Source organism: Myodes glareolus, chromosome 6 (genome assembly GCF_982192425.1).
Source record: "Myodes glareolus chromosome 6, mMyoGla1.1, whole genome shotgun sequence".
Lineage (NCBI taxonomy): Eukaryota > Metazoa > Chordata > Mammalia > Rodentia > Cricetidae > Myodes > Myodes glareolus.
Genome location: NC_142031.1, coordinates 33,754,684 through 33,777,865, shown reverse-complemented (window position 1 = coordinate 33,777,865; position 23,182 = coordinate 33,754,684). Strand labels below are relative to the sequence as shown.

General features: G+C 37.2%; 1 long non-coding RNA gene across 1 annotated transcript; it reads left to right on the top strand.

Annotated features, from left to right (window-relative positions):
• Positions 1–32: 32 nt before the first annotated feature.
• Positions 33–12,299, top strand: LOC146894180 (uncharacterized). The gene is made up of 2 exons (XR_015002277.2): positions 33–117; positions 11,826–12,299. It is a non-coding gene; the product is annotated as an uncharacterized LOC146894180 (long non-coding RNA).
• Positions 12,300–23,182: the final 10,883 nt, after the last annotated feature.

Below are 23,182 nucleotides of genomic sequence, written 5' to 3'. Positions count from 1 at the left end.
ATTCTTACAATCTTTACTCTCTTCTTCTATAGGATTCCCTGAGCTCTGAGAGGAGGGATTTGATGGAGACATCCAATTTAGACTCCCTCTCTGCATAATGTCTGGATGTGAGTCTATGTATGTATCTGTTCCCATCCGTTGCCAGAGGATGCCTCTCTAATGATGACTGAATAAAACACTAATCTATGAGTATAGTAGAATATTATTAGCAATAGTTTTATTGATTTTACTCTTTTTCATAGATCAGTAGTGTGTAGTTTTACCGTGTCTGGGATATCTAGTCTCTAGATCTTAGTTACCCAAGAAATGTCAAATATGGGCTACTTCTTGTGGAGTGGGCCTTAGGTCAAATCAAACATTACTTGAGTAGCCCCACAAGTTCTGTGACACCACTGCTCTAGCATATTTTGTAGGCAGGAGAGAGTGTATGTCAAAGGTTTCATTTTTTGGTTGGTGTCCATGTTTCTCTTTTCATAGCCTGCAGAATACTTTCCTATACCATAGAGACTGGTACATAGGAGTAAAGGCTCCATGTAATCACCAGCTAGGTTTCTCCATGTTCAATGAGATGGATAGATGCTGTCCTTAGAGTAGAGCCTCACTGTCAATTTGCTGAGAGTAACCAACCCTTTGTCTTAGTATCAGTCTGGGCTGATTGGAGATTTTCATGGGACCCTCTTGCCCAACAACTCAACTGACTGCAACCTAGTCCTTCCACTGGAAGACTTACCTGGCTATAAAACATTGTCATTTGAGACTCCATATTCCCCATTTACTAGGAGTCCTCTTGAGGATCACCTTCATAGATTTCAAGAACTTTCCATTGCAGTAGATTTCCATGCCCCCCAAAATGTCTCCCCAATTCCAGATGTTTCTCCCTGCACATCTGGGTAAAGAAAGTTTTTTGAGGAATATGTTGTGTCTTTTGTATCTAGTCCATAAATGTGCCTGTGCTATAATATTCTGTACCTTTGCTAAGCCTCATGAATAATATCAGTGACATTCCTCCAAAGAGTGAATATAGGAAGTAAGCCAACTTACTAATTTTGGAGTGTTTTCTGTAGTCTCAGGAAAATATTGTAATATGATCATACGATATTTAAAAGGAAAAACTAAGCATTGTGAGTTCTTACTATCCCCGTTGGGAAGGTGTTGTCATGATGCAGAATACAGAGGTCATGAGGCTGAGATGTTTGTTTGGGAAAAACGATGTGTAACTATTCTCAGTGGATGAGATGAGGACATGTAAGATGCAGAGCTAAGTGGATACTACCACGGATACTCAGGAAAGTATCAAAAGGAGAAACTGGGGTTAGTGACTTATGCCAACAAGATGTATACTAAGATGTAAGCAATAAGTTAGAGGAGAAGGCATCACCATATTTAAAAGATATCCTTGCAAAAAGTACAAAATATCCCATTGGTATAAGTCCTAGGAACCATATGTTCATGCCAAGCAATTAACTCCTTTCTCTATTTATTTTTTTGTCTCTCAGTACTAATTAACATTCATGAAATGAGCAGTCATGAGAAATGGTCATCAATCTTGCTGATTTAATGCAGTATTGGCCTTTTCTCATTCCTATCACATTTCCATTAGTTTTTAGTAGACTGTACCTCCCATCAGATATTGATAGACTTGGCCTCTGTCTTCTGTCACCTCTGCCTTTGAGTGCTCCACGGGTTTTTACTTCTGGACAATAAATAATGAAAAGTGAAACAGCTCATAGGAGATTTATCCAAGAGATCTCCTACTGAACTATGCTAATGATCCACCATTAAAAATGAGTCACATCAAAATAAGGTAGAGGGATACAAAAGAAAAAACCAAATTAGTTCAGCCATCCCATCTTTCCGGCTAGTCTTTTCCAACTCTGGTCACCTAGCTCTAGGCCCTTTGAGATTGGAACGATTGATGATTGAATTTATTTTCAGTTTGACACAATCTAGAAGCACATAGGAAGACAGAATTAATGAAGAATATTCTGGATTGGGTTGGCCTGTGGACAAGCCTATGAGAGATTTTCTCAATTGCTGTGGTTGGCACTGTGTCTTTGGTTGGATCCTGTACTTTAAGTGTAGAAATGGAAATGAGCACAAGTAAGCATTCTCTCTCTCTCTCTCTCTCTCTCTCTCTCTCTCTCTCTCTCTCTCTCTCTCTCTCCTCATGACTGTTGATACAATGTTGACATGACATGATGAATAACTGTTTCAAATTTTTGCCTTGACTTCTTGCCAATTATAGAGCATAGCCTAGACTTGGAAGTAAAAATAAATCCCTTTCATTCCTACATTTCTTTTATTCAAAAATATTTTTGCCATAACATAAATGAAAGGAGGACAAACTCAGTGGGGGTGGAGAAGACTATTTCAGTAGAAACAGTCCAATGTGGAACAAGACACAGAAACTAACTTTAACTCAACTTGAATGCTTTATTGATGCACTAAATCACCCAGTTTACATAGCAACACAGGATTTTGATCTGTCTTGAAATTTGTGGCTTCACATTGATTCAAAGTAACTATAAGGAGCACAGATCAATTGACCAGTGAAAGAAAAGGTGGAAAGAAAATCAAGCCACCTTGCTCATTTGTCTCTCTAGCTGGGAGGATTTGACACATCAGTTACAGCTAGAACAGCGTTTCTGGTATATTCTCTTCTGTTTTCCACATATGTCCATTCATTTCTAAGCCTGGACCTTTGCTAACCATGGAGGGAGCTGCAAGCTCACCAATCAATAGTCGGAGGAAATTCTAGACACCTGAGCCATCCAATGCACCATCTAAATGTGGAAGTAAAAGCTGATTAGTGAATGAAATGAACTGAAATACCACAAAATGTCAGACGGGAGCACATTAAAGAGAGAGGGTAAAGACAAACAAGGCATCTGAGCTTAAGGAATCTGGTCACATTGCACCTATTGTCAGGAATCATGTTCAGCTCACTCTTTCCCTTTTTATTCAGTCTGGATATCCAGGCCATGAAATGCACACAGTTAAGATGAGTGTTCTCATCTCAATTTAACAAATCTAAAAACTACAGCTATTTCAGAATTTTTGTTTCCTAGGTGACTTTAGACCCTGTCAAGTTGATAATCAAATATTAACCATCATATTTGATTGATATATTTGTCACTGGCTAGCTAGCTAGTGACTCTTGAAAGTACCCTGTGAAATATCTAGGTCACCGTTTGAGTCCCCTTCTTATCAGATCTCTTGGATATTTAGGATTTCTTCACTACTTCATAAGTCTCTGCCACTGAGAATAAACTCATATCTGTACATTGAGATGCCAGTTCTGTTAGACTCTTATCTAATATTCCCAATTAACTCAGCTTTGTCCTTAATCAGATGACTACCACCAGACAGTACATGATTCCTCTCACGTTGGTCTCAGATTTTGCAAGTTGCTTTTATATTTTCTTTTTTTGCATTAGATAATCATGGACTTAGTTTATACTTATTGAATGTCTACATATTTTTAAATTATATAAAAATGGGTTTAATTCTATAAGTAAAATGTCAGTGTTTTAGAAATTCAGGATCCTGATAAACTTAGCCATTTAAAATCTGATTTAAAGAAATGAAAGGTCACAAGACCACGCCACATGGTCCAGGAGGAAGGACAGCCAGGATGGATGAGTGTGAGTACAATGAACAAGTATGTGGTGGAGAGGTGGGAGAGTAAGAGAAGCAAGTCAGTTCCTGTGCCCTCAATGGAAGAATGGATAAGGAAGGTGTGGCACATATACACATTAGAGTTCTACTCAGTGGTAAAAGACAATGACATATTGAATTTGGCATACAAATGGATGAAAATAGAAAACACTTTATTGAGTGAGATAACCCAGACCCAAAAAAGTGAATATAGTATGTACTCACTCATTAGTGGATTCTAGCCATAAACAAAGGACATTGAACCTATAGTTCATGATCCTAGAGAAGCTAAATAATAAGGTGAACTCAAAGAAAAGCATATATTTATCATCCTGGAAATTGGAAGTAGACAAGATTGCTGGGCAAAAGTTGGGAGCATGGGGGTGGGGTGGGCTGTGGGGAATGGGAGAGAGGGAGAGAGAAGGGAGAAGGGGAAGATTAGGGAGAGCTTGGAGGAGTGGGATGGTTGAGATGGAGGAAGGGTGGTTATGGGAGCAGGGAAGAAGATATCTTAAGGGAGCCATTTTAGGGTTGGCAAGAGACTTGGCTCTAGAAGGGCTCCCAGGTGTCCAAGAGGATGTCCCCAGCTAGATCCTTGGGCAGCAGAGGTGAAGAGAGGAGGAACTGGAGATATTATCAAACAGGCTCATATGAGTTGATTCTGCTGCCGCATTAGGCCAGGTGATGTCTGGTCCAGTGTTGCGGTGTCGGGTCATGTCTGGGTACATGGTTTTACAGTGGCAGAGTTCTGTGTTGATGTCTGTGGTTTGTGCTACCACCAAGGGTCATGAGGATTTCTAGGTCTGGTGTGGAGAGCCATATGGAGTATACAGGAGCCGCACCTAGAAAATGGTGCTAGCATCCGGCTGCCGCGATCCCGAAAGCGGATGCTCTCGGAGACAAACAATTCCTTTTTGGCTTCGACCCTGATCATATGATGATCGCAAGCTGCTTGTATTACCGTGGGCCTATGGGCAGTGCCCACGTGGCGAACCTGGATTGGCAGCCCTTGGCTATATCAGGGCTGGGAGAGACTTGCCCGGGGGAAGAGAAGGAAGAGAAAGAACTGTGAAAAAGGTCCTGAATAAAACTGCTTGTGAGAAGAGTTCCGGCATTGCGTTCTTCCTTGCTGGCAAGGCGAGCGCGACAGTCTGGGTCTACTCAAGAAGGCATGATGATGTCCAAAGGCCATGTCACTGCAAGAGCCGTACTGATCTGAGTGGCCTGTGCTGTAACGTGAGGCAACAGCGGTGCCTGAGCCCAAGCTTCAGAGATTATAGGGATGGAGGGCTGACATGCAAGTCCTGGGAAATGAATGGGATTGGTATACATGATGTGAAATTTCCAAAGGATCAATAGAAGTTATTATGGAAAAAGGAAGAAATAAATTTGTTGCTGTATGGAACTCATAAATTGTGTTGAATTTGCTGTTGGTCAGGTATTCTTCACCTATCTTATTTTAGCCTTTCCTTCATAAATTGTGTATAGCCTATCTCAGCAACAAATAAGAAGTATAGATTATGTACTGTTAACATGCTTTCATTTGACTTAAGAATAACATACAAAAAGCTGTATAATTAGAATAAGCAACACCTATTGTTGAATGTAATTAAAGAAGTATAAATAAAATAGAACACATTTAACATTTTAGTTTGCTTTCTGTTACTGTTCCAAATCACCATGACCAACTTAAGGATGATTGGTTTTATTGGGCTTCCTGGTTACAGTTCGTCATGCAGGGAAGTCAAGGCAGGAACTCACGGCAGAACCATGAAGAAAAGCTTTTTATTGGCTTGCTCCTCATAAATTTCTCATCTGATTCCTAAAACAACCCAGGATCATATACTGGGGGCTAGTACCACCCATAGTAGATTGGATCCTCCAAAATCAGTCATTGGTCAAGAAAATGCCCTCAACCTCATATGATGGAGGCAATACCTCAAGGGTTTCTTCTTCCCAGATGACTCTAGCTTGTGCCCAGTTAACAAAAACTAAAAACAGCACATGTGAAAAATAAGGTCCCATGAGTTGAAACTCTGAACAGTATTTTTTAAGATAGTGATACTAATTATATCAAGAGAAAGATGTTTCAGAATATATATGTATGCATATATATATATATATGTATATACACACACATTTAAATTTACCCTCTACTTACTTCTTTCTATTAGAATGTTTCCTTCAACAAACACACTGTACTGGCTACATTCAGTGTAGCTCATAGAGAACCTATGTAGTAAGAATGTAGAAATTGCTGGGCAGTGATGGTGCATGCCTTTAATCCCAGCACTTGGGAGGCAGAGGCAGAGGCAGGCAGATTTCTGTGAGTTCGAGGCCAGCCTGGTCTACAAGAGCTAGTTCCAGGACAGGCTCCAAAGCTACAGAGAAACCCTGTCTCGAAAAACCAAAACAAACAAACAAAAAGTGCAGAATACTTGTTCCTTAATGGGGAAAGTGAGAACAATTCTGATACTCCAGTACAAAAGAAATGATGCTATTTCAAACTAAAGGACAAGTGTGGGGTTGATTTTTTTCTCCCAGGTTGAAAGAGGGGGGTCATAACTTTGTTAAAGAATATATTTCAGCAATTACCTACCATGTTCGTCACAGAGTCCCTAAGATATAAAGTTGATTGCAAAAGGAATTTTAAGGTAGAGAAATGTATGGGAACTCAATAAGCATCCAAAGAATAAACATGGGACTGATTCTTCAGGGTCATTGCACTTGATTTACTGGTGGTTTTTCTTCTATGTGGTGGTCTCATATTATCAACTGTGTTGTGAACAAGCAAGGTGTTTTCACAGTGATTTGATAATATGAGATGATCTTTTTCAACTAATAGTTTTTAGAATGGTACAAGAAGTTTGGAGCTCACACATCTACCAGAAAGAACCCATTTTGGGGGGCTGGTTTCATGTGGTGGGTAAACAGGTTGGTGGAGGCAAACATATGGTGACAGGAACTAGCTAATAGAGCACTGAGCAATGAGAAGCTTATACACATCAATAGTGCTTGGGTGACTTAGCTAGAAATGAAAAGTACATTTTAAGAACAGACTTTCATTTCTAAACTTATAATGCTATCTCTGAAAAATAAACTGCCTTAGATATTATAGTTATTAAGAAGCATTTCATTAACGCACATGAAAATTTATTACAGTGGTTATTAAGCTTTGGAATATTCCTGCCTTAGATGTAAAATGTTTTATTTTAAAGTTTAAAGTGTAATGAAATTACAATAAGATTTACTTCTTAGTGTATATATTCTCTTTTGATGTTATTTTATATCTACGGCCTCCTCCATTCCTAATCACTTGCAGCCACAGATATTTTTCTGAACATAACTCTCTTTCAGAATGTCATAAATGGTGCTATACAATATGTGGGACTTAGACTGGATTTTTTTTCCGCACTTAAAAGGTTGCTTTTGAGGCTTACCTCATTGCTGTTTGTGTGAGTAACTCATTGTTTTTTTCATTGTGATCTCTATGAACTAATGTTTGCTTATTCTTTGCCCTTCAAGGCAAATTTGTTTCTGTTCTTCCCTTTTTTCCCCACTAAGGGTCCATGGTTCAAGTCCCTGTTTAGGCATCACCTGTGGGTCTTCTTCCTCCATGGTCTTTGGCCATGGTTCATGAGCTTAGGAGGGCGGCGAGAGCAGAAGAGGCAAGCAGATTTCAGTAAGGAAGCACTTTCAGGAGTCAGCTTCAGAGAGACAGCTCAGCTCAGTTTACTGAGGCCATGGGGTCAATTTACATAGCCTTAAATAAGCAATGGAGGTTCTGAAGTAAATGGAACACTTTGAACAATGGTGTGGGAAGACCAGATTGAGGAGTCAATTCAAACATGAGAATGTGGGGTGGGGTGTGTGTGTGTATGAGGAGGTCGAGGGGATAGTGCTTGTCTGCTGAGTCAAACAGAGTTTGCACGGAGCTTTTGTGCATGCCATCAAAAGAAGGTCAGATGCCTGGACCTAAAGACACTATCCAAATAAAGAAGAGGGAGGGAGTCCTGCAAAGAAAGGGAGGTCTCCATTTTGCGCAGTGCTAGGAGAGCTATGCATCTACGGTGCATAAGAAGTGCAGAAGAATTTGTCATGAGTGTTTTCTGGGATTTTGTTCTAATCTTCAATTGTCGTATCATGCATTCATTTATCCTTCCTCTGGCTCACATTACTGGTGTTGGTTATTTACTTCAGTGTGTACGGCAAAAATACTAGCTACTCCCTTTGCTTGAATCTGTTATCTTTCCGAGTTGTGAAACCTACGGAAGTAGGAACTAGACAAGCGGCTGCTTACATCTAACTTACAATAAAGTTCAAGTTTCATTTCCTCTATGATACTGGATTAAACCTGAGTATTCAACAGCTGTCTGGCTAGTCTTATTTGGAAAGAGAAAAACCAATAGCCATTAAGCATTATGGAAATTTTACTAGAAGGAGTATTGGGCACTTAAGACAAAAGCCAAATCTCTTTTGCTTCTTTCTAGATGTTTGCCAGGATTGTTCCCTTTCATCAACCTACCCAAGCTTTTGCCTCAAACTGTATTTCTTCTGCTTGGTACTTTTTCCTTTAACATCTGTTATAGTCTAAAATATTCTACACAATGAGTTCTATTAGATTTTGCTTATCTTACAAATTATTTATTTCATTTTCAAATGATATATTTGCTGGGTATTAAATCCTTAGTTGATAGTTATTTTTCCTGCCAACATGAGAATAAGCAAGTGACGGAAAAGAGAATGTGGGTAGAGATTGAGTGGTCAAGGTCATGGTCTTGAGGTATCACCTAGAAATGAAGTATCACTGGAAGAAAGTGCTCCGAATTAGCAAAGAACTTGAAGGTCTTAGGTCAGCCTCAAGCGTGGCTCCAGGGAAGTGTGTCTTGGTTTGGAGACAGATGTCTAACTGAAAGTGGAGCTAATCGTTAGGTCATCCTGCATAGTAAGCAAAGCCTATGCATCTGTGTGGAGTCTCAGTGCTAGGACACTAAGTGTATCTGCCATGCCAGAAGAGTCTCATTTCATTTTTCTTGGAAAAGGGACTGTGTCTAGAACATTCTTTCTTTCTGTGAAACCCTGGTATACTCTTGTTGGTCGTTTTTGCAGAGTTGCTTGATTTTCCTCACAGGATGTGATTAAGAGCAGTATTCTTACCTTTAATTCATTAATAATTTTTTTGTGTATGTGCCCATGTGTGTGGTGTGGGTGCATACATGTGTACATGACTGCTTGCATACTGATGCCATGGTGCTTATGTGGAGATGAAAGGAGAGAATGTAGGGTATACGAAATTCACTTGGATCAGTGAATTTGGTGCAAGTAATTAATTTGGTCTGGTTGTTTATAATACACATATTATTGAATCAAACATGTAATCATTAATTACAGATAACATTCAATTTTATGGGTTTGAGATTCAGAGATGGAGTTCTCTGATCAGCTGCATTGTTAAGAAAAGGTCTAGGTTCTGAAGAAGGTATTACAAAGAGGACATAGATTCTGAGGGCATCAGGATATAGATTGGAAAGCAGCCAGATGAAGATTGTAGATCTTCTATATGGGCACAAGACTTAACCAAGGAAAAGAGACCATCTCTATTTTGGTTAATGTTTTATTGTATCCGGAAAAAAAAACAATAAAAAACCCAAATAATTAAAATTTCAAACAGTTATTTTAAAAGGCTAAGGATAGGTCCTCTAAATGTTAGTGCTTAAGAGCAGAACAAACCAAATAAGGAAATAGACTTTCAAAGAGCCAAAGAGAAGGAGATTTGAGCAGCTGAGGAAAAATGAAGAACCAGAAAAACTCAGATGCTGACAAGCAGTGTTCGGGAGACGCAGTGGGAAAGGACTGTGCAATCAGGAGATTTTCTTCTTGGTGCTGTGCAGGGGCTGTAACTCTGCCTTTGCAATCAGCACTGCCAGAGAGAATGCATGAGATCAAGATTTGCCATTCTGATTGCTGATGGCAATACAAATCTGTACTGCTTATTGGGGTTATTCTGTAAGCTGTGAGTAAAAAATAGTAATTCGAAAAAGTTAAAATTCGATATCCTTTTAAGATATTTCAGCTCTCAGATAAGAAAAATATTATTCATTTAAGCTTTGTGTTTAAGAATGTAAGTATAATCTGATATTTCTCTCCTTTAACAACAACAACAAAAAATGTCTCCTAGGTGTGCTACTGCACATCTGCCATGCCAGCAATAAAGAGGCTGAGACCAGGGGCTGGTCAGTTCAAGGCTGGTGTAGAACACATAGGGAAATCTAATTTTAAAAGATGAAATCATTTGCAGTCATGAATTTTATATTACTAATTTCTGTTCTGTTGTAAAATATGTGTACATATCCACAATAATCTTAAAAGTTAATTAGAATTTCTAGAATTTTCTTAGTCCTATAACTTTCAACTGTCAAATTGATTTTTACCGGGACTAGCTAGAGAGATTGTTCAGGGGTTAAGAACATATACTTGTTCTTGCAGAGGATTGCGTTTGCTCCCCAGCACTCAAGTCATATTCGGCTTTTCATACTACCTATACACACAGCCCCAAGGCATGTGAAGCCTTCTTCAGGCATCTGCACTCATGCACATACACACGCACACACACACACACACACACACACACACACACACATGCATGCACGCATGGACGCACACACATGAACACACAGAGAAAATGCATACACATAATTAAGAATAAAATCAATCTCTAAATTCTTAATTTTATTTAAAATTGTCATTATTTGTCTTGGATTTAAATGGGAGATCTTGAGAAACATTCTGAGAAATTTGATTTTGAAACTCAATTCACCATTTATTTTCTTTTCTATGCTACTTGGGGTAGAATAAGGGTGAGACATTTTCATTTCAAATGTACTTCCTATGCAATCATATTTTAAATGCTGCCAGCTTTCACTGGTAATGTTAACGTGGTTAAGCGTGCATAAAAACCAAATCATTTTCATCCATTTCTTTTTTCCTCTGGAGAGAATTGTAATTTTGGAACAGTTATTTTCTGAATTATCTGTAATCTAGGCAGAAGCTTTGCTGTGCCCCACATTTTTTTAAAAAAGAAATAGCAGGTGAACGGCTTTCACAGTGGGCAGCTTCACTTTGAAAACATAATTATTAACATTTTTTCCTGAGTGAAAGTGCAATAGATAAAGAAATTAGTTCAGCAGGTGGAGAGCCTAAATATTTTTTTATTTGCTTCACGCTGTGAGATGGAAAAATCAAGTGGCTAAAGCTACAGCCAAAATTCCTTCTGCCTAGAACTTTCCTGCGTAGCACAGCATATATAAAGAAATTCTATTTCTTTTTCTGTCCATCATATTGTCAAAAGCAGAGAAAAAGAATGCCTTTTTGATGGGACTGGGCAGAAGTGAACTAGAGAATTCCTACATCATGATAAAGAGAAGGCTCAGGTAAGAGCACTTGCTGCTCTTGTAAAGAACCTTCTCAGCAGCTATGATAGAAGCCTGACCTGTAACTCCATCTCCAGGGGTCCACCTCTTTCATCTGGTTTCCTCAGACATCTTCAATAATGTGCACATACCTACACACATCACATAAATAATAAAAAGATAAATATGTATTAAAAGAATCTTATCTTGGTATGGCAGTACATACCTTTAGTCTCAATACCAGGGAGACAATCCTGTCTTTAAAAACAAACAAAAACCAAATTAAAAAGATGCATTTAACTTTTTTTGTTTGTTTTTTGTTTTTCGAGACAGGGTTTCTCTGTAGCTTTGGAGCCTGTCCTGGAGCTAGCTCTTGTAGACCAGGCTGGGCTCAAACTCACAGAGATCCGCCTGCCTCTGCCTCTTGAGGGCTGAGATTAAAGGCATGTGCCACTACCGCCCAGTGTGATGCATCTAATTTTAATGAAAAGAGACAAGCACAGTTTCACTGCATCTCTCTGCAATGATTCAGGTAAAAATATTACTGGGGTTGCTTGGCAAAACCTTGTCTAAGCAAGCTGTTACCCAGCTCAGGGCAAAAGTCATTCAAATACTTTTTACTTTCTTACTTTGCTTGCCTTTAAACTTCTAGAAAGAAATCAGGAGTTATTTTTTTTTCTTTGAAACATGCTAATTTCATAAAAGAGAAATTTTCTGGCTCTTCTGAGAAATAAAACGAATCTTTTCGTGTCTTCCCAGGTGACACATGAATATTCAAGCTGATTCCTAAGCCTCAGCAACATCATGGAAAAGAGGGAAAAAAGATTGGAAGAGCCAGAAATTGTAGAGGACTTCTAAAAGCCAGTGTTTTCTGGATATGACTAGGCCATTGGACACGTGGACTGACAGCATCTATGGTTGTTTGCACAAAATCAAGCTAGTCTACATTCTATATTAAGTGGAGAAGGAACTTATAAAATTCCATTCTTGGCACAGGAGATATTGGTAATTGATGGCTGCTGAGGAAAAGAGAGTCAGTTTTTTCTAGGGACGTTGTGTTGGTGGATTGACCTTGCTTCACCAGACAGTCTTACACCGAGGAATGCACGAGGAAGACACGAGAACTGTGTTCAGCAGGTTAAAGAAAAAGACAAGGCATTGAGGGAGACTGACACAGTGAGGCCTGGGACACGGTCTATGGGGAAAACAAGATATGAATATGATTTAAGTACATTATTGACTTGTGTGAAATTCTTAAATAATAGAAAATAAATTATTATAAAAACATAGATCAGATCATATAAAGATCTGAAAAACAGTGACAGCTAAAAGCCCGACTCTTTCATAAGAAGATTTTCATAGCAATTAATAGTACCTTCTACTGCAGCATTGGATTGCATTTTAAAATGAGATGCTTAACTTTTTTTTTATTAGTTACTTTAGCCAAATTTTGATCAAATATGTGGCAAAACAACACAAGGATGATACGGTTATTTCATTTCAATTTTATTTATTTTTATGTGTATGCCTGTGTGATGACTATTTTTGGTTGTCAGCTTGACTATATCTGGAATGAACTACGTTCCAGAAAAGGAGGGCAAGCTTGTGATCTGGATCTTGAGGCTGGAAGACACAAACTTTTGATCTAGATCTTGAGGCTGGATGATTCGCATATTTAATTCAGATCTTGAGATGGGAAGGTTCACCTTTTATCTGGGCCACTCCATCTACTGGGAGCCTACCTATATAAGGACAATGGAAGAAGGAAGAGTAGTCCATTCTTTCTTCGACTGCTTGCCCTCCCCTTGTCAGCACATTTTTTCTTTCATTGGCATTGGAGCCTACACTTCAGAATCCCAGCATGCACAGAAGACCAGCTGAGATACCCCGCCTCGTGGGACTTAGGAACTACTGGATTCTTATATTTCCCATTCACAACTAACCATTGCAAGACTCAGCCTATAAATCACCTACACACACACACACACACACACACACACACACACAAATATTCATTCTATAAATTCTGTGACTCTAGAGAATCTTGACTAATACGGCCGGTATGTTTGTCTGTATACCTGGTGGACAAAAGAGGATATCAGGTTCTCTGGGACTAGGCTGTGGGGTACCATGTGAATACTAGGAAACAAAACTGGATCCTCCAGAAGAGCAGCCAGCGCTCTTATCTGCTGAGGCATTTCTACAGCACTGGAAAAATTCCAGTCATGGTTTCAGGAGGTTCAGCTGGCTATGGATAGGAAGCATGGTGGAGTAACACAGTTTAGACCATGGTGGGCCAAATGCAGAGAGAGAAGGGGAGGCTTCTGCTCAGCTGTATTTCTCCTCCACCTCTGGATTCCCAGCCATGGGACAGTGTTCCAAGAACAGTTTTCCTTCTCACTCAGTCTCTACCGGAGATGCCTTTCTAAGCACATCCCTGAGGAGATGCTCAGCAATTCTCTCAGTGATTCTAAACCCACTGAAACTGACAACAAAGACTGATGTGAACTCCATGGAGAGCTTCAATGTATTCACTAAGTTCCGGTTACATGAGTCCCAGATTTAATCTGGAACAACCTGCGTAAACCCTACAAGAAAATGTGAGATTGTAAGAAACAGGCTAGTTGTAGATAATACCTATTTGTCATTGTTGTCTAGGGGCAAATTACTTGGATCCTGTGTTCTAGTTCCTTTGAGGTTAGAGTAACAGTTACTGATATCAAAATTTATTCAGAAAAAAAATGTCAAAGTCAATAGATTTTGATAAATAGAGAGAAATAGAAAGAGTCAATAGATTTATATATATATATATATATATATATATATATAGAGAGAGAGAGAGAGAGAGAGAGAGAGAGAGAAAGGAGAGAGAGAGAGAAAAAGAGAGGAGGGGAGAAGGGGAGAGAGAATTACTTATCAACGCTCCCTCTACTAATCTAACGGACAGTATGATATTCTTCAAACATCAAGAATCCCACTGCTCTCTGTCTTAATGTCTTAGACAAATAGGGCTGGCCAACAAGTATCCTTAGGAATTCTAAGAGGGTAATCACAAATATATATTTAAATCTGAGTCTTATATGTAGTCTTGCTTTTGCTGTTGCTGGGTATTAGATTTAAGAGTCAGTAGACATTCTCATAATAAAGAGTCTAAGTTTTCCCTAAGTCACTTTATATACTCACATTTATAGTCATTTTCTTTCCATCATCAACCCTCAGGATCTTATTGAAAAAATGTATCATTCTATACTATGAACTCTAGAACTCAGAAATTTAAAAATTAAAATAATCATTTTCAGTATGCATAGATATTATAGGCTTTTAAAGGAAGGTTTCATGATAGTTCTTTCATTTGCCACTGAAAATAATAATGCAACTGCTATCTCAAAGTAATGCACACAATTTGCTTTTGTTTCTGAGATTTTGAGATGTGGAAATTTCTCGCCTGGCTTCTTTCCACTTCTATCCCACTATATGTGCATCAATTTTTCTTGCTTCTTTCCACAGGGGAAAGCACACAAGGCATAAAATTGCAGTTTTTCAGGCTGACTCTAGCACTGAGAAGGCAAGGTTAAGAATTTCAGCATTCTAAAGCGTAGGTTTTACTCTGCCAATTTCAACTGTTGCACAAGCAGCAAAACTCAATTTTTTCCTAAGACGCATGCCAGAATTTTGGACAATAGTGCTCCTAGCTTGTAAAGTACACACACAAAGGAACAGAATCTGCAATTTAATGTCCCCTACTTACTTTGCGGAAAGTAAAGCCAAAGATTTCTCAAAAGAAACAATACTTGATTCATTCTATTATAGCACCACTTTTGGCATACTTTAAAATACAATAATAATCACATGAAATAGTCTGAATTTTAGTATTTTTATTTATTTAATTAATACACACTATGAATAAAATGATTTTAAATATTGAATGACCTGCTGAATCAGTAGTAAAAATAAAATTAAGTTACAACCTTTGTGCAAGATATCATGGGTTAACTTTGCCTTAGCCGTAATTGGGTAGGTCTGTGTTTGTCAATAGTATTTATGAAGTATATAAAAAATGCTCACTATGGCATTTTCATGTGTGCATATAAGGATTTTTTAATGAGAGTAAAACAATTTCAATTTTGTGGCTATTATGGGCTACTATGGGCTGAGTGCAGTTTTTATGATGAGCTCATCTAGACATAAAGCAAAGTGACTCTAGTTGTGGTGTCACACCTAAATACTGTCAACCTAAACTCTATATAGTGAGTAATGCCCTTCATAATATCCTTAACAAGCATATAACTGTGCCATGTTTATCCCACTTACCTATATGTTAAAGTTCAATGATGAGAAATTGGGTCACGATGTCTAAAGGTATAAAATACTATATGGTAAAATGACCCCCAAACCTTGTGTATCTTACAGGCCACACTTATTGCCCAGAGTGATTACCATTGTCTTTCTACATATAGCAATTTTATGTAATTACTTCTTATCCTCCTAATAGTTTGGAGTGCCAAGAGACAGCTAATAAGTTGTGCAACATATTTTTGAAGAACATTTAAAAATAATTATTTGCAATGCTATGTGAAGGTAACAGAGGATTAGAAGAGATACTGGAACATTCTGAAGCTGTGAAATAACATCTGGGCACAGAGGGTACCCTAAAAGAAACTGATAAACATGAAGCCCATAATGACCGCAGGATATGAGTTCAGGGGAAACACAGTGACTTTACTCTGTACCTTTTCTCCAACCCTCTGTTTGCATTCTTCATTGATTAAGTCTCCCTAACCCTAACTGTTGGTGAAACAGAATATTGAAACATATGGGGGAGAAAAATGCCTAGAATAGATCCTGGTCTATAAATGCCATTCCCATGGTCCATGTTTTATCTAAACATATAAATAATGAAAGAGGTCAAAATGTTTGACTTATGTTTATGAACACATATTAATGTCTTTATACATAAGTATACTGATTTTTAACATCTCTTTTCTTTCCACACTCACTCAGATACATTTTCCTTCCTACCATTCTAGATTTCAAAGTATGTTTTTGTTCCTTTCTGTTATTAACATTTCTAATGGCTTCAACTGAACGCATTCATTGGTGGAGGTTCCATCTTATTTCTGTGGATAAACTTCAACATGGTTGAGTCACTGTCTCTGCAGTACCTTGAAAAGTGACACAATGGCTTTCTGACAAAACTTCCTGGGGAGATGCTACAAATTTCTTCTCACTGTAGGTAGGAAGCCGAAGACAGATCAAAGTACGGTTACTATAAAGTTCTACTTGGTAAACCATTGAGTTTTATTGTGATTACTTGTAGAAATATGTGTGAGGGCTTACTTACAGGAGCAGAAATGACTCAAAGGCAGGTACAACACCAAAGCTCACTCCAGCACAGGTGACAGCTCACAAAAGCTGGGAACCTGGGACACAGCCCAACAGCAGCTCAACAGGTTAGAGGGTGTCCTTTCCAGGTACCTCACTTGGTCTAAATCTCTTCCAGTCGGCTCAGCTTGCTTCTGCTTCTTCCAGGCAGCTGGTCTGACCTCAGACTCTTCTTCACTGCTTGGCTTGTATGAGAGTCTTCTTTGTAACTTTTACTGTTTACTGTGGTAGGGAGTGGCCTGGAGAATCTGGTCAGTTTCAGGGACTTCCTGGAGCTTTTTGTTTGTTTGTTTTGTTTTTTACCTTCCTTCCTGCTTAAGAAACTCCCATCAAGAATGAAAAGTTTATGAAATTTTTTGACCTTAACGAAACTGTTACATAATAGTATAAGAGAGCTTCAGGTTTTCAACCTGAACAAACTCTAAGTTCTAGTCATAATTGTATTCCTCAAGACCTATTAGATTGTGTGCAACTTCTTTGCTTCAGAGTGAGCTCAGAATGAGAGTATCTAGTATCTAGCTGTGATCCAATAAAATGGATTTTATGTGTCTTTTTTTGCACTTGACATTTTTTATTAGCATGTATAGAAGCCTACAATAAAGGGTTACTGATTTTTTTGATGGCACAGGAAAGCCATCCATTCTTAATAAACATGTGTTCCTCTTTCTATTACCATTTTTTTAACTTACCCCCTACCAATAGAGTTTAGAAACCATTCAACTAATTATTGAATGTCAACCTAACATAGTCGAGGTTCATTTGTTTGAGGGGCACTCTCTTGATTGTTACATGCAATATTTTCTGAGAATGTGGACCTGAGCTATATAAGTTAACACAAGCTTAACTTATATAGCTTAACACGAGCCAACAAGTTAACCAGTAAGTAGAGTTCCTCCATGCTCTGTGCTTCCAGCTCCCCTGGAGTTCCTGTATTGACTTCCCTCAACAATGTACACTAAATAGGGACTTTAAGTAAATTCTTTCCTTGTCTAAATCATCTTTACTTATAGTGTTTACCAGAGCAGTGGAATGAAATTGGGACAGGAATCTTTCTGTAACAAATCTAGGATAAAGCAGGAGGAGGTTGGCTAAATACTCATCTTCTGTCTTGCTTGAAATATAGACCTACTCTTCTTGTTCAAAATAAAACAAAACACAACAAAACAAAAAAACCAAGGTATGTGCTAGTGTCTTAAATAACTGCCTAGTTCAGATGAAGAAAGAGATTTGAATCTGTCAGGTTTAGGGAGTCAAATTTGTCAGTAGTCACACATGACTAGCTTCAGCAAGTTTGCTGCAGGGTCAGGTAGATCTCTTCTTACCACTACAGAAGCCAGTAATAGTCAAATGTATGTTTCTGAACACATTTTTAACAGGTTGTCAATTTTTATCACACCTATTTACATAACCCATTGCCATATTTGCTGCCTGTCAATCACCTCGGTTAAATTTCTAGAGCCAGGGTTTGTATTAAAACATTTGTTTTTGTTAGACGTGCACTAGAAAACCTCACAAATGCTGTTTTTCTGGAAAGAATTAATGTAACTTCAATCCCCTGAGCTGGCTTTATTTCAATGCTTGAGCGCTAACATTAATTTTCCACTAAGCAAAGACTTAACCACAGAATATGCCATTGTGCATATACTATTTACATAAGATATAAACTTTAAAGTACACACTTTGATTAATGTGTCATATGTCTGTGTTATTCCTAGAACACAGTTGATATCTTAGATATGAAATCCGCACCATGACTCTATATATAGGGATTAATTAAGTGCTTTAAATTACTTACATGTTTCTAAATTTTCCAACTATTGCTTAACTTATTTCTCATTATTAAAAATTTATTTCTCATTATTAAAAATTTGTTTGTATATTAAAGAAGATAGTAGGTATTATATTGTCCTGTAATGATTTTAGGCGACTGGTTCTCCTGTGAAACACTACTTAGCTACTTCAGTGCCTCATTTCTAGACTTTTGGAATTAAAATCAATGAGAACTGTAACGCAACTCAATGAGTGACAAGAATGATAATAGAAAAGACACTGGGAATCTTCATCAGTGGGCACTGATTAGTCCAGTCAGTCTTTGGAAGATTCACTACTCTGTCCTTCACATGTCTGGGAAAAAAATAAAAATGATTTATTACAGCTGTAAAATCTGGTTTATCCTAAAATGAAGCTTCAGAGATTGATGCAGCCTACCGAAGGGCTCAGGCTCATGACTGTGAATAAGCATAGCTGCCACATTAGTTCCACATTGAGAAGTGGAACTTAAAATATCAGTGCAAAATAATAATTCTCATTTTAAAAGAAACAAAACAATCCCTTCTCTGCCATGTTTGTGTAACAATACTGCCCAAAAAATAAATATATTTTGTCAGTGTGTAGGTACATTACAATAAATACTAGGCAAAAATCTATTACTTTTGGCACAGACATTTCTCACTTTCAAGTTTTATTTGAGACATTTTCTAATTGTTAAGGTACAGAGGAGTCCCCATAGTAAGTTTGCTCAAACGTGGTTATTAATCTTGGCTTTAGAAACTGAGAGAAAACTATGGTATCATCAGAAGGCACCATGGTTTATCTGTTTTTCATTCACCTGGTTAGGGTAATGGATAGGTTACATATAATCTTTATTAGTGTATTATACTTAATATAATTTTTGAAAATGTTATCAACTAGCCAGAAAAAAACAGATGAAAAAGTGGTAAATGCAAACATTCTGACAGTGTGTAGCTCACTGTGGAGAGTAACTTAGGGAAGTTTTCAAAATTCACCTGCTCTACTAGGTAGAGGACATAACTCTAAAGTTTGATGCTTTATTTATGCAGACATTTTATTGCCGGAACACCTAGACATGTTTTATGACAAGTGATTATGACGTTTTTTTATTGTGGAGCGCATATACATGTGTAAAATACACTGGCAAACAAAATGTTTATTGCCCATCTTTACAACGTGTGAAATTTAGATATATTTATGTATATATGAAAATTGCATGCAATATAACAATAATTAAAGGTTAATAGAAAATAATTTCTATTTTTGATTAAGACATAAGGATTGTGAGCAGCATCCTTGCCTAGGGAATCAATTCCAGTTGAGTCTTTGATCATTGTCCTAGATTTTTGACCTTAGAAGAAAATCACATATAACTATTTATTCATTCATTCATTTGCATTGAAATTCTTTTATTTGCAACATGAGTTCTGTCAAAAACCATTAATTTCTAACCTGTAGACCATGGCTCTCTGAGAGTTTCAAAGCTGTTTAAAAAGTTGCAGAGCGAGGGCTGAATTTGAATTAAATACATTGTATGCATATATAAAATTCTGAGAATTCGTTAACAATACTATATTTCAAAGTTATCAGTTCCAAATATCAAGTTTTATTTGTACTGTAATAAAATAATCACATATAGAACATGGAAACATCATATACATATTTTTAAAAAGTTAGATCAGTTCATGAGTAGCTACTTACAAAATCATTTCTCAGTCAACTCAAGCTATCAGTGTCTGGTGATCAGAGGATTCATTTTGCTTTCCTTAAAACTGTTCCTCTTATGTAAATAAGTTTGCAGAAATTTCAGGTATAATAGCTTATGATTTCATTATGGTTTCAAATTGTCACTTACAGTTTGGTTCAACTAGAAGTCAATCTTTTACATGAGTAATATATGGAATTTTTTTCTTCTAAGTTTTTTATTTTTATTTATCTTTAACTTATAATTTATAAATATATTTAACATTAATTTTCATTTTTGCATGTGTGAATGTCTGTGTTTAAACATGTATCCATGTATTCAGGTGTCATGGGAAGTATTATGAAAGATATCAGATGCCCTGGAGCTGGAGTAGCAGGCAAGTTTGAGTTGTTCAATATGAATGCTATTTTTTTTATTATGAGTCCTGTATTTATAAATACATATGTAATCAATGTGGCCCTACAGGGGATGAAATTAGGACTTTTCATAAGACATACAATAGGTCACCTAATGATGGTTGCCCTCATCTAATTTCTGTTCTCATGATTTAAAAATAAACCCTGAAATAAATAACCTAAGGGAAGAAGAGTTTATTTTATCTCACCACTCCAGGTTATAGTCCATCATTGCCAAGAATTAAAAGCAGAAGCAGCTTGAAATAACTAATCATTTCACATTCACCGTCAAGAGCAGAACGAAAAGAATGGATGCTTGCTTGCCAATAATTAAGTACTTCTCTACCCTTATGGAGTGGATTCCCTAGCTAGAAAATGGTACTGTTCACAATGAGCAGCTCTTGCCATATCAATCACTATAATCAAAGAAGCCCCAGTAGATCAGTCTAAACCTGATCTGGGCAATCACTAATTGACTCCCTCTTCCCAGAGATTCTAGACTGTGTCAAGTTGACAGTTCACACTAGCCATCATACTGAGGTTGTAATTCGTTAATAGTTCTGGAGGAGGAAGTTGGTACAAAGTAACAGGATTGTGCTCGTTTTCTACACTTCTGGGGAAACAGCATTGCCAGTTTGAAGAGAAAACGAAAGCAAAATACAATATTAGAAAGAAATGCACAATTATAGATGAAAACTATCACCTATTCTATTTCTTTTTAAAACTGACAGTCCGTCTTTCTTTTAAATCTTGAGTTATTCTTATAGATATAAAGATACACATCCTTTTCCTTGTGTCTGTCTGAGAGGGTGCCTATCCCTTAGAAAGGAAAAAATCATTACTAACTAACATAAGCCCTCATATGCTGAGATAAAGCCATCCTAAGTTATTGATGGCATCCTAGCCCCACATCCGGTTCTGATGTTGGCTCATGACTCATCATCTCCAGGCTCCCTAAGGAATGGTCATACTTATTTATCAAGTTCTTCTTTTTCATTCTAAGAGAGCTATACATTGCAAATTCTCACCAGATATGTTCTCTCACTGAAAAGGGGTGTAAAGGACATCTCTTCCCCCTGTGTCTGCAAAGTGGGCAAGATCCTGATACTTCGTACTATAGATTTTTTACTCATATTTCTATGATTAGAACTTTTCCTTTTAATTTTTTTCATAAAATCCCTTTCACAATACCTGGGAAACAATTTATGTCCTTAAGACCAGCTTGAGTAAAGTGAAATCTGCATTTTTGAAATGTGATGTCTGCTTCAAACAGAACCTGCTAGGAGTCAAGAGTGTAGTTTTGATTTTTTTTCTCTGAGTAACTTATTCATCCCTAATATTCCCAATTTCTTGGACACAGATACCTTTCACCATGGTTCCTTTCAAGACATTTTTTAGCATACTGAAACAGGTCTGATTCTTTAAAGCTCATAGGGTCACGTTCTCAGGCCTTGATTTTCACTGTTAACTTTGCAGATGCCCCTGTTCTGATGTAAGTTAGTCACATTCATCTTTGAACAAGCAGAATAGCTGTCACATGAACCAACACTGTCAAGGAGCTTCTGCCCATTGATATTCATAAATTTTAATTATTCAAGCATGCTTAGTTCACGTGTAATGTCACCTGTTTCTTCCATCTGGAAGTAGAGTGCATGAATACTGATTGCTCCCCAAAACAGACTCATTTCCTAGGGTTTCCTTTGAAGGAAGATATATATGAGTACGTGTGTGCCATTGTTCATGTGTGGAGTTCAGAATATAACTTATAGGAGTTTTTTCTCTCCACCCATTGTGTGGCTTCTGGGGATTGAAGTAATGGAATTGGGTTTGCTTGTAGGGGCTGAGTCATCTTGCTGGCCCCTCTACTATAATGTTTTAACAACTGTATTACAAGTCTTTGGTTTTGTACTCATGTAAATTGACAGTTCTGTGTTTATGCAACTTATGATCACCTGAAATGTTGAGAAACAGATCTATGATTTCTTTGAACAAATTAAAAATCTCAAGGATTTTGGATGGTAAGACTGATCATTTTCTTTATAACTTAAAGAAAATGTATGAATATACCAAAACACCATTTATATATAAGTTATTGCTTATTTTGAGTTATTCAAAGGTAAAATAGTGAAGATTTAGAGTACCTGAAGAATCATTTATATAACTCACAGGTATAATATAGGAAATGCCTTTATAAGATATCAAGATGTGAAAATACGGAGAATTTTTTTATCATTCTGGTGTAAATTTTCAAATCATGGTAGGCTTCACAATGACTTGTTCATAATTCACAGAGAACTTATCCTAGCCATTGTGAGCATTTAAAAATATTATTTCCATAAATAACACATTTATCCCATGTACATCTAGAGACAAAATTTATATGCTACCTATATGGAATATATTAATTCACTATCAGACTATTATTTATAGAAATTTTACTTTAGAAACTTTCATTTTTAAAAGAGTGTTTTATAAAATCATATGTATATATGCTGGCTATGTTTGGGTATTAATATATATATCAAAATGCAATTAATTGTCCTTGGAGTTTGAAAGATGGTGTCAGATCTCCTGATGCTGGGCTTATAGGCAGTTGTGAGCTGCCCAGCATGAATAAATTTGGGTCCTCTGCAAGAGCAGCAAACACTAAGTCATCTCTCTTAGTATTAAATTTATGATCTTATGGCATCAGAATCATTCTTAACTTTCCTCTGCATCCCTACCATAGAACTGCTTACTAACTAATGTCATCCAGAATTATTTGCTTTCATTTCCAAAGGACAGCAGCACAGAGGCTTAATTTCTTGCTTCTCTCCAGTTGAATGGAGACAGCTTAAAGTACA